Consider the following 12,177-nt stretch of genomic DNA (forward strand, 5'->3'; position numbering starts at 1 on the left):
AAGAAAACTTAGGTTTTCTTTTTACTTATTATACTTAGGTATTAATTTAATGTTGTGTAGAGAGGATGTATTAACATTGTGATCAACCAAATAAAAAAGAGAGGACAAGAAAACCCACAACAAATGCACTTCATAATATACTGGTGCCTAGTATGTATGTACTAGCTTTTCTCATCCAACTCCTCTTTCCCCCTTTTTTGGACAGACTGTCTGTCTATGAGTCAAGAGGAAAGAGAGAATATCACATGAATGATTTGCCCTGGACTGCTACTATAGCTGAGATCAACAGTTATCTGTGTCTGTGAGACACTCTTTACACAAGAAGGATCTTGTAAATTTCTTCAGTGTTTTTTATCAAATCTTAGGAGTTGGTACTACTACAGCAGCTAAATGAGATGGTCTGCAGGTGTGGAGGAAGAAAATTCAGCTGCTGTGTGCTTTCAGCCTCTGTGGTTCTTTAGTGATGAAGTTCATCTTTTCTTAAAAGTCTCGGACCTGGCTGCATTGTGGCCTCAGACAATTCCAGATTCCCAAAGTAGTTTTGTCTGGCAGAGGGTGAGGGCAAGAGACACCTTGTAAGAGTGGTTCTCAGAGCGTGGTGCAGGGACTCCTGACGGATCCCCAAGAGCTTTTCAGGGGCTCTGTAGGTCAATACTATTTTCATGGCAACACTAAGATGTGATGTGCCTGCTTCACTCTCATTCTTTAACAAATCTACAGTGAAATTCTCCTGCAGCTACAGGACATGTGGTGATGTCATTGCTCTGGTGACTAACAGAAATGTGTCCTTGGGTATTCTTCTGCTTTAGACTTTTCTCAGCTTTAATTTCTAACGTGAAAAAAATGACAGAACCCACATTAAAAAAAAAAAAAACTCTTTGGCATCTTGGCACGTAAAGGGATTCTGAGACCAAAATGTTAAGTATTCCTGCTTTACAACATCCTTACGATTAGGATACATTCTGGCTTCATTCATAATTTCTTTAGTGAAAAATCCTTACAAAATACTTTCTAATCATTGTGTTCATCATGTTCTGTAGGAATCATGTGAAGAAGTTCATTGATAACATAAAAATCTGAAACACCAAAAAATCATAAGCTCAAAATCGAGGACTCACTCACCCCCCCAGCAGGTTTACCCAGTCCACTTCCTGTCTGAAGTAATGGCCATAGGGCCCAGAACTTAAAGGTGGCTTCCTCGCCTGACCTCCATGTGCTGCTTCTTGCCCATCAAACTTACCAAACTTTCACTGAAAGGCATGAAATTTATCACCAAGCCTCCTCCCCTTCCCTAAGGTAACTTGACACCAAAAAGAGAAAGAAATTCACATGAGGGTGTTCTCCAAGTAGATAACGTTTTGCTCTTTTAATAAAAGCAAATACATTTTATTTCTCAAAATAACCTTCCTTCAATAGATTTCCTTAAATAATAATTTGGAAAAACATAGTAAAATGGAACTATACACTTTAAATGGGTGAATTTTATGGTATGAGGATTATATCAATAAAGCTGCTAAAAAACAGTGAGATGGACTTTGCTCTTTTATTTATCCGTCTTTTAAATTTAATGGTAGAATTTCTGTCTTATAACAAAAATAATAATAGTGATGACTTATGGGACATATATTTTCTTAGGCATCCATCGTTAAAATGGTCTATGTAAGGGAACTCATTTAATGCGAACGACATCCTTAAGAAATAGACACCATCAGTATCCAGATATTTCAGATGAGGAAACTGAGTAGAGAAGTTAAGAAATTTCCTGAAATTTTGTAGCTAGTAAATGACAGTGATAGGATTCAAACCCAGACGTTCATGGCAAAGTCCATGATCTTATTAGCTTCTGTGTTTATTTACTCTGCAGGATAAACTATGCTAGGCATGCTAGTTATAGAAAATTCAGACAGTACTGAAAGGCATTTATAAGAGAACAAAAAAATGTCAAAAACACTGCTTTCTAATATCATTATTCATTTTGAGGGGCATTCATATTACCTATCATGTTATATATGATAATTAAACATAAAATTATAGTATATTCAAATTTCCTCAGGTTAAGACTGTATATATTTTCACTTAACAGTGTATTCATTGTATTTCTCATGTCCTTATCATTCTCTCTTCTTGCACAGTTAGGCTGTTCCCAGTTGTTCCTTATTATTATTGTTATTTTTTAAATTTATTTTTGGCTGAGTTGGCTCTTCGTTGCTTTGCGCGGGCTTTCCCTAGTTGCAGCGAGCGGGGGCTACTCTTCGTTGTGGTGCACGGGCTTCTCACTGCGGTGGCTTCTCTTGTTGTAGAGCACGGGCTCTAGGCGCACAGGCTTCAGTAATTGTGCCTTGCAGGCTCTAGAGCACAGGCTCAGTAGTTGTGGCGCACGGGCTTAGGTGCTCCGCGGCATGTGGGGTCTTCCTGGACCAGGGCTCGAACCTGTGTCCCCTGCATTGGCAGGCAGATTCTTAACCACTGTGCCACCAGGAAAGCCCAGTTTTTCCTTATTATAAATGGTACTGCCATGAGCATCTATAAACACAATCTTTTACTGCATCTCTGATGATGCTACTTAGGCCAGATTATTTTATGGAATAACTCTATTTTCATAGTCAAACAATTAAAAAGAGGAAAACTAAACGACTTTTACACCCACCAGCAATGCTTGAGAGTGCCTATTTCCTTACAACCTTGATTACACTGAACAATTTTATTCCATCTGCCAATATGATAAGTGAAAAATGATTTCTTAATGGTTTCATCTATTTCTAATGTAGTTAAGAAATCAAACCAAATAGGCTCATTTAAGAATTATTAAACGAGCACATGTAGACATTAGACAGAGACCCGAGCATGCCTTTTCTTGTGCAATAACTACTCTGTGACAAATCATGTCTCATTTCCTAACCCATCTGTTTGTCTTCTCATTAGGTCAACTCCAGTCCCCTAACACATGAGGACGGTACTGTGTGGGCAAGTCAACGTGATTTTCCTTCCCATAAAGGGAGAGAGAATGTCTGCTATTTAACGTGGTATAATTAAGTAGGAAGCATCAGCAGTGGTATGAGGAGTGAAAAATTATTAGTCTAATGGGCTGGAGAAGCGAGTTTCTCACCACTGAGAGCCTATTCACCATGAATCACTGGGCTATAAACCATCCCCTGCTGCGTTGAGTCAAACAGTCAGATATTTTTATCTTGGGCTTCCTTTTATCAAATGGTCTAATTGTATTTTTTAAATCTGTTATTAGATGGAAATAGCAAACCGGCACTACAGGAAGGCTCCCCATATGCTGGTAGGATGCTTCCATAGTTCTGCTAGATTTAATCACATTTCATTCAGAAAGATTAGCTAAAAATGAAGAAGGAGATAGATTTTTTTTTTTCCAACGGAACTGGTAAGAACAGAGTAGTAGCTTCAGACTGGGCAGAGGTGTTTGACAGGGTAGAGTGAGAGCCTGCTCTGCTCCAGCCGAAGAAACTAAAATTCCTGGACGGAAAAAACAAGAGGCATTAAGTCTTGGTATTCTAACATCTTCTAAAATCTACAGGTATGTGTTTTTTCTGTCATTTTTCGTAATGACATGAGTATTACATTTTTGTAATATTAGTATTGCAATTTTGTTATAAAACATTGGAAAACAATAATATAAAAACATTTAAAATTACCTGTAACTTCACATCCCATCCCAGAGACCTTCATGTTTTAATGGATTTCTTCCTCCAAAAAGTGTTATGTTTATTTAAAAAAACAAAACGTCACTCCCCATACCTTTGACAACTACGTATTAAGTGGAAAAAGGGGAACACCGTAGTATTTATAATACTGAAGATAGCACTGAACTAAGTAATATGCATTTACTAACAGAAGAGATAGATTATGGTAGAAGCCTGGATTCCAACATTTCAGCCAGGCATGGTTTTCCTTTCCCAATAATTAAGATAATAATTCTAGTCAGGGAGAAGTACTGTCTTGATAGTAGGAAAAATATCAACTGGCTACAGAGAAGGCAGTTGCCAATACTCAGAAGAAAACAAAAGCATCTTCATTCTTTAGATAGTTAAGATCTACAGCTTTAAAAACATCGCGTTCAAACAACTGGGGGGAATTTATAGACGTCCTTGGCCACTGATAATAATTTCCATTTTCCCTTCCATGCCCCCCTTTTAATCCGACAGGTATCTAATTAATACCCGATTTAGCTGTGTATCCTGCGTGGCTTCACAAGAGTCACTGAAGCCTGAAGGACCATTGGATAGCCCATGACTCAGAGATGAGGCACCTGAGCATTTGTGAACTCTGCTACCAAGAGATGCAACACAAGTGCTTTGCCATCACCTCCCAATAAGACTGGTTCTAGTTATTTTAAAACCACCTTAGTTTTAATGTTTCGGCGTTAGATTTAATTTGTGCGTTCTTTATCTCTTTCTTTCCTGAAGCCTTGTCGGTGGGGTGTGATCTTGACAAACCGAATCAGGAAATGCTCACCCCGGCAAGCTAACAGTCCACGTTTCATCAGTCTTCAATCACTGCTATTCTTGCCTTCCTCAGGAAAAGCAAAGAGCGTGAACCGTACTAGTAGGCAAATGTCTGATTTTTCTAAAGGACCACGTAGCGCAGAAAATGACTCTCTGAGTTTGTTCCTTTTTTCCTTTACAATGCAGCAGTGGTCCCACTACTTTCTGCCAAGGCGATGGAGCCAAAGAATAGAATTTTGGTGAATACCCTTGTATTTGATTTCTCATTAAAAAAATTCATTTATATCTCCTTATCTCAAATTTCTGTGTGAAAAAAATTTTATAATCACAAACCTCTTATAAAATTACAGTTCTGGGCTTCCCTGGTGGCGCAGTGGTTGAGAGTCCACCTGCCGATGCAGGGGACACGGATTCGTGCCCCGGTCCGGGAGGATCCCACGTGCCGCGGAGCGGCTGGGCCCGTGAGCCATGGCCGCTGAGCCTGCGCGTCCGGAGCCTGTGCTCCGCAACGGGAGAGGCCGCAACAGTGAGAGGCCCGCGTACATCAAAAAAAAAAAAAAAAAAATTACAGTCCTGCTCTCCAGGTGGTAATTATGTATGGTCAGAGAATTACTGAGAAAAAAAGTGAGCGTTGAACTTTTATGTCTAGTTACTGGGGGAGGTTCCTCCCATTCACTCTTTCTAATCTTCTCTGTTACTCCATTCCACCAAGATTTAAGAGATAATATGTGCTGGCCACTTTTGATTACATAAGTAATGAAGAATCAGTGTAGGAATATTTGTAAAATAAAGAACGATCAAAAAGAAAATAAAAATAATTTTTAACTGCACCAGACATACCATCCTTATTAACATTTTAATATATTTCCTTCCAGTATATTTCTAAGTATCTAAGCTATTAATAATGATGTTTGTTTACTTTATAATATACCATATGTACATTCTCAAGTAACTGTTCTAAAAAGTGGCATTTAAAGATCGAAAGTATTTCATTTTTTATGCACCACAAATTCATTCATTCCTTTTATATTTGTTTCCATGTGTTTTCCATAATAAAACTACCAATTTGGTGATCATCCTTACAGATGTAATTCCGAACACATTTCTGATTAAGAAAGTCATTCTTAAAAATAAAAGTATGTTGCTGGTGTGAATATGTCAATTTCTCACTAAGAAACATCAGATGATTTGCAAAATTTTCATGAAAGAACACGCAAAAAAGAGTACATTCAAGTTGATTAAAATCTTCACCCTAACCATAATTGACGTCAATGAGTTTAAACTCATTCTTACAATTCACTGAGGGTACAGCTGACATTTGTAAAGGTCCTCTAGCATCTCAGGCACTATTATATATTTTTACAAGTATTATTTATCATTTGGTTCTCATAATATCTTATAAAATTTATTATATAGATTCTGTTATCCCCAGTTTGCAAGTGAGGAGACTACAGTCCAGTTACAACCAAAGTCACTTGTTTTTGTGGCAATTGGGACTAAAAGCTCCAGTGACTGTTATATGACTGACATGAGCTTTCTCTATGACAGTAAGTGTAATCAGTACCTCTGTGACAGAGGTGCTAGTTTGTTTTCCATCAATTAGTTCTGATCCACAGACTAAGCAAAACTGATACATTCATGTAAAACCACCCTGTTACTGATGTAATAATTGGAGCCATCTTGTTAAAACGTAAGTCTGATCATGTCACTCCTCTGCAGAACATCTTCAAGGTTTGCCACCTGGTACAAACAGCTGAAGTCACTGCAAGCAAGCGTCACTGTCATCTACACTCCCCACGCTGACCTTCCTGATCTCGCTGCCACGTCACGCGGGGCACTGCGGCCACACCAGCCTGCTGGCTCTTCTCCAAACATACCGTGCCCATTCCCGCCTTTGAACTTGCTGTGTCTCCTCCCAGTGTGGCCGTCTTCCACAGGTCCACACTGATTACTCACTCAGCTCCCTCAAATCTTTACTAAAAAGATCGCATCCTTCATGACCTGATCTCCCAGTTGAAAACTTCAACACACCCTGTACCTTATCCCCCTTTCCTTCTGCTTCCTCTGTGGCCCCATCACAGAACTCTCAGCAAGAGTTACTGAATGAGTGGCTAACGTCATCTGTTCCTAGTTCTCGCCTCTGATTAGCGAGCCTTCTAGATACATGAATATAGCTCCATGAGAACAGAGGTGACCATTTCATTCCCTGCTACATTCCTGGCTCATAGAAACATGCGTGGCCCGTGGTAGGCACACAAGAAATACTTGCTTAATATATGAATGAAATAGGAAAGAACTAAAAAAATACTCAAGTTATATTAATGGTATCGAAATTCACCCCTAAAGCCTCAATACTCCCTACTTTCCGTTCTCTCTTCCTTTCCTCCTCTCTATTTCTGTTAACTACTTTATTGTCTCCCATTTCCCCTCCCCTCCATCTAGTTCTTTATAAAGAACAGGTTCCGTCACAGTTTCCCAAAAGTATCAACACATGTGACATTAGGGTTACACTCAGGACCCCACAAGCAGTGAAAGAGCCTGTGATAGAAGCCAAATTCCAGTATTTGACACACTAAACTACACTGTCACTTGTAACTTGAGAGTCATGGAGGGTTTTAAAAAGATCAACTATATCAGTGGCCGTCATAGGACATTTTGGATTGCTGAGAAAAACAAGTTTAAAAGTACCTCTATCCAACTCAACAACAGAAACAAAAAAATCAAACAATTTGATTAAAAAATGGGCAGAGGATAGGAATAGACATTTTTCCAAAGAAGACATACACATGGTCAACAGATACATGAACAGGTACTCAGTATCGTTAATCATCAGGGAAATGCAAATCAAAACCACAATGAGATAGGACCCCACACCAGTTGTAATGGTAATTATGAAAAAGAAAAGACATAGAACAAATGCTGACAAGGATGTGGAGAAAAGGGAATGTCAGTGCACTGTTGGTGAAAATATAAATTGGTGCAGATACTACGGAAAACAGTATGAGGGTTCCTCAAAAAGTTAAAAATAGAACTACCATATGATCCAGCAACTGTACTTCTGGGTATATATCCAAAGAAAACAAGAACACTACGTTGAAAAGATATCTGCACCCCAATGTTCGTTACAGCATTATTCACAACAGCCAAGACAAGGAAGCAGCCAAAGTGTCTACTGATGGATGAATGGATAGAGAAAATGTGGCACAGATACAATGGAATATCATTCAGCCGTAAAAAAGTAGGAAATTTCATCATTTGTGACAACATGGATGGACCTTGAGGGTATTATGCTAAGTGAAGTAAGTCAGACAGAGAAAGACAAATAACATATGATCTCACGTATATGTAGAATCGAAACAAACAAAGAAAACAAAGAACCACAAGCTTATAGATACAAAGAACATACCGGCAGTTGCCAGAGATGGGTGCTGGGGTGGGTGAAGGGGGTCAAAAGGGACAAACTTTCAGTTATAAAATAAATAAGTCACGGTGATGTAACACACAGCATGGTGACCATACTTAAAACACTGTATTGCATATCTGAAAGCTGCTATGAGAACAGATCTTAAAAATTCTCATCACAAGAAAAAAAATTATAACTATATGCGGTACAGATGTTACCTAAACTTACTGTGATGATCAGTTCACAATATACACAAATATCAAGTCATTAGGTGTTATACCTGAAAATAATATAATGTTTTATGTCAATTAAAAAATTGAAAGACAAACAAACAAAAGTATCTTGAAGGGCCCTCAAACTTTTTTATTACAAAGTGGAAAGATGGACAAATATCCTTTTACCCTGGTGTTCCATATTATAAATAAAAAATAATTTTAAAAGTATCTGGTAGGAGCTTTCTTCTTTGCTTTCATTCTAGCTGATTGCATTTTGCCCATTCAGACCAGAACCATGAGAAATTAACACTCTACAAGTTGACTGATCTGCCGCAAATAAACCTCCTTCAGACCTGAGGGTTTTTAGATGAGAAATAAGTCTCTGAAAATATTCTATAAATATTTCTCATTAACCAAACAGAACTTTCAGTAAGGAAGCCATCAGCCTTGCTACTGTGAAATCCAGGTGGATTTCTTTAGGTCCCTTCAACTGATGCCATAGGGTTGGGATGGAAGCACTTGGATGATAAATACCCCAGTGGTGCATAAGTCGTTGAATCCGATGTATTTGACAAAGCCAGACATCAGCCTTTTCTATGGTCTATTTACATTAGGTAAAATTGGAATCCGCCCCCCACACTGTTTACGGCATTACTTAATTAGCGAGTCACTGTTATTTACAGGACTCAGATTTTAGGAGTTAACAGGGATACTTAGAAGCATTCATTCTGACAACAACAGGACTTGAAAATGTAATAGACCATCTCATGTGAAAGTCATTTCCTCATCATTGGAGAGATTCAACTGAAGATTGTAAAAATCACCTATTAGGGATATAATTCAGGCATCGGAGAGAGGGTTAGAATAAATGATCACCAAATTCTTTTGACTCTGATTCCATGGAATTGTGTAGAACAGGGAACTGTTGTAAACTGCATCATATTTTTCATTTAAAAACAAGGCAATTTTAGTCTATCTAGAGCTTCATCAGTAGAACCCGGGACCAGCCGTGGGGATAACCACAGTTCAGGTCAGACGCTGGTTGAATACGATGCATGGACCACACACTTCTATTTACTATCCCTCTTGAAACGCCAGTAAGTTGAGAATAAAAAATTAAAATCGATTATAAACTCACAAGGACGAAGCAAACAAATGGAAACTTACCAATGCATAAGAATTTTAACAACCTCGTGAAAGATAAAGTGACCAACATCTGAGTGGCAGCTGATTAATGAAAATGGAGGAAGCCTCAACCTGGCACCAGCAGACAAGGTCCAAGCAAGTTTGGCTGAAAAATTATCCAGGAAAGGCTAAGAACCTAGTTTCAAATTTTTAATACTTTTTTAAGGAAAGCAACGTAGTTTGGGTAAAGAACGCAGTCTCAAGAATAAGAGAGCTCTGCCATTAATGAACTTCAAGTTGCTAATCTAATTAGAGCATTCGTTTCCTTGCCAATCAAATGGATGTAGTATTGACCTCAGAAAATCTATAGAAAAATCAAATGACATGTAGGATCAGAAAAAAGATGCACAGTGAATGTTTCATCTTGTTCCTTCTTTCAACTTCATCTAAATTTCTAGATGCTGGAGAAAGAACCATTATGAAACATGACATTTTCAGGCGACTGCAGTGTTAAATGTCACCCCAAGGGTAGCTAAGTTATCTTGATTAGAAAGCAACGCCCTTCACCAAGAACAGGATGATCAAGCAACGGTCTTGCCAAAGAGCATAAATGTGGGAAGCGTTCGTTGTTCAACCTGCCAAAATACTGCCCAAATCCTCATGTAATATTTGGCCTAGAAATAGTCATTCATCCGGAGCATCCTGGATGGGGTGCATGTGCGTGTGTGTGTGTGTGTGTGTGTGTGCACGCATGCACTCAGTGATCTCAAAGTACAGGAGAAATGTTCTCAGATGTGACAAGGTGTAGATCATTTCCTTGGGACACGGCCAAGCATTAAGACAAGCTTGGCCTTGTGTTAGAGGGCTCAAATGCCAGAGGGCTCCACAAGTACAAATATACGAAGGGAAGAAATGAAGGGAAACAGAAAATGATTGAAGAAACATAAAATATTAGAAAAGAAGTCTTCTAAGATTTGATTCTGCCCCAACACCCACTTTTCAGTTCGCCTAGCTGAAATGACTGGCCCAAAGGTACACGATAAGCCAACAATATATATATCCCAGATGTTTATGATTGCAGGTCAAAACTGGAAGGAACCTTAGAGATGATCTGGTCCAAGGTCTCACTTTCTGAGTATGGAAAGTGAGGCCTCAAAAGTGATAAACTATACCCAAGGCGAGGAGTTGGGCGAACTCTGGGGCACATTTGTCCAAGGCTAGCTCCAGGAGTGTGTAGACAACATGACAAATTCAGTCATGAGTCAGCCTTTAACACAGACTGTGAAGCAATGGATGCAAAGCCAAGGCATCCTCCCGGAACTGAAGATAACGAGAGGAGGCTGAGAACAGATCACTCTGTCCTTGTGTGTGAGCAAGAGCATTTGTAGAACGCCATGATGGTTTTCTCCCTCAGGGTAAGAATGGTCTGATAATACACCTGATAGAAAACCAGCTTTAGAAACATACAATCCAGCAATCTCATTCCAAAAGTCTCAGGGGAGCAAGCATATCAAAGAGAGATGAACTAGAATAATACCATGCTAGAACATAAGAGGAAGACCACAGACACGCCTCTGGTCCATAGACCCTGAGTCTATTTATTAAGACATACTGTTGAACGTCCTTGACTTGGCTTGAATGTCCTTTGCAAAGCCACCGCTCCCCACAAATATGAAAGGTGAAAACTTCTTCTCTTGAAATTTTAAACCATTTTCTTGTTGGCATTCATCATTTGGAAACTAAGACTTGAGTAAGAGCTGTTTCTCTCTCTGTTCCCAGGGTTCTCTGCTGGGGGCACGTCTGCTTCTGCCAGCACCAGACTTACTCAGAGAATGAATTCACTGTATGAACTGCACCGTCTCTCTTTCTCAACCTACTTTATTTAGTCTTTTCCACTCACCATCAGTCCTCTGGATCTAAAGATGTAAGCGTAGATGATGAAAATTTTCTTTTATTAGAGAGCCTTTCCCGGCGAACACGGGAGAGCCTGTGGCTGACTTTCCCTTCATGCCCGCTCTCTCACCAGCCTATACCCATGCGCTTGCATGACTGTCTCTGTCCTCCCCCCGTCACTGCTCTGGGACTGGGGGCTCCTCATGCCAGTGGGCCCCTCTCATCCATCATGGCTGCCCAGAGCAAAGCCAATGTAAGACATGCGGTAGCATCCAAAAGTTTGTTTAATGAACTGAAAGAATATGGACAGATCAACTGCTTTCCAAAACACACACACATACCCACACTATATATATATATTCATCCTCTCCTCTATGGGGCTCCAAGAACAGCAGGCATAGGCATCGTTCTTATTGCACATTCTTTGTACAGGCACTAGCATAGTAACTTTTCACTCAGGGAATTTCAGCCAGGGAATGAGGCCTTCCACATGGCTGAGTTATTCTAGGATCTCATACCATTAAGACCAAATCAACTACTTTGCATGGAATATTTCTGGTAAATATATTACCCAATTCTTTAAGTTATAAAACATAGTCTTTGATGTGTGTCCTAGGATTTATTTCAAGGTCATAATTATTACCCTCGATGGCCGAGCTTTGTCAGTGGTACACTCAGAGACTATTGTGGTTTGGGAGGCTATCTGCACCCAGACATAATGGGCTAACATTGTTATGCTTTTTGCTTCTTTGACTTCCTTTCATAGATTTTCTGATTCCTGTCCTAGGTTTCTAATGCGAATTAGTAAACCAAACAGTTCAATATACTAGAATTATGTCAGGTACAAATAGACTTTGACTAAACACCAGAAATCATGACCTTTCAAGTTGGCCTATTTTAACCATACAGGGGATTTTGATACCTACACCTCTTGCTTCCATAACTAGTTAATTCTAGTACCCAGAGAAGTAACCTTTCCAAGTGCGAGGTGTTACTGAAAATGCTGTTGATAATAACAGCGTTGATGATGAAATGCCTTCCACTTTAATCATATTTAATTTACACACTGGTT

Source organism: Neophocaena asiaeorientalis, unplaced genomic scaffold, assembly GCF_003031525.2.
Source record: "Neophocaena asiaeorientalis asiaeorientalis breed wild unplaced genomic scaffold, Neophocaena_asiaeorientalis_V1.1 scaffold14, whole genome shotgun sequence".
In the NCBI taxonomy this organism is placed as follows: domain Eukaryota; kingdom Metazoa; phylum Chordata; class Mammalia; order Artiodactyla; family Phocoenidae; genus Neophocaena; species Neophocaena asiaeorientalis.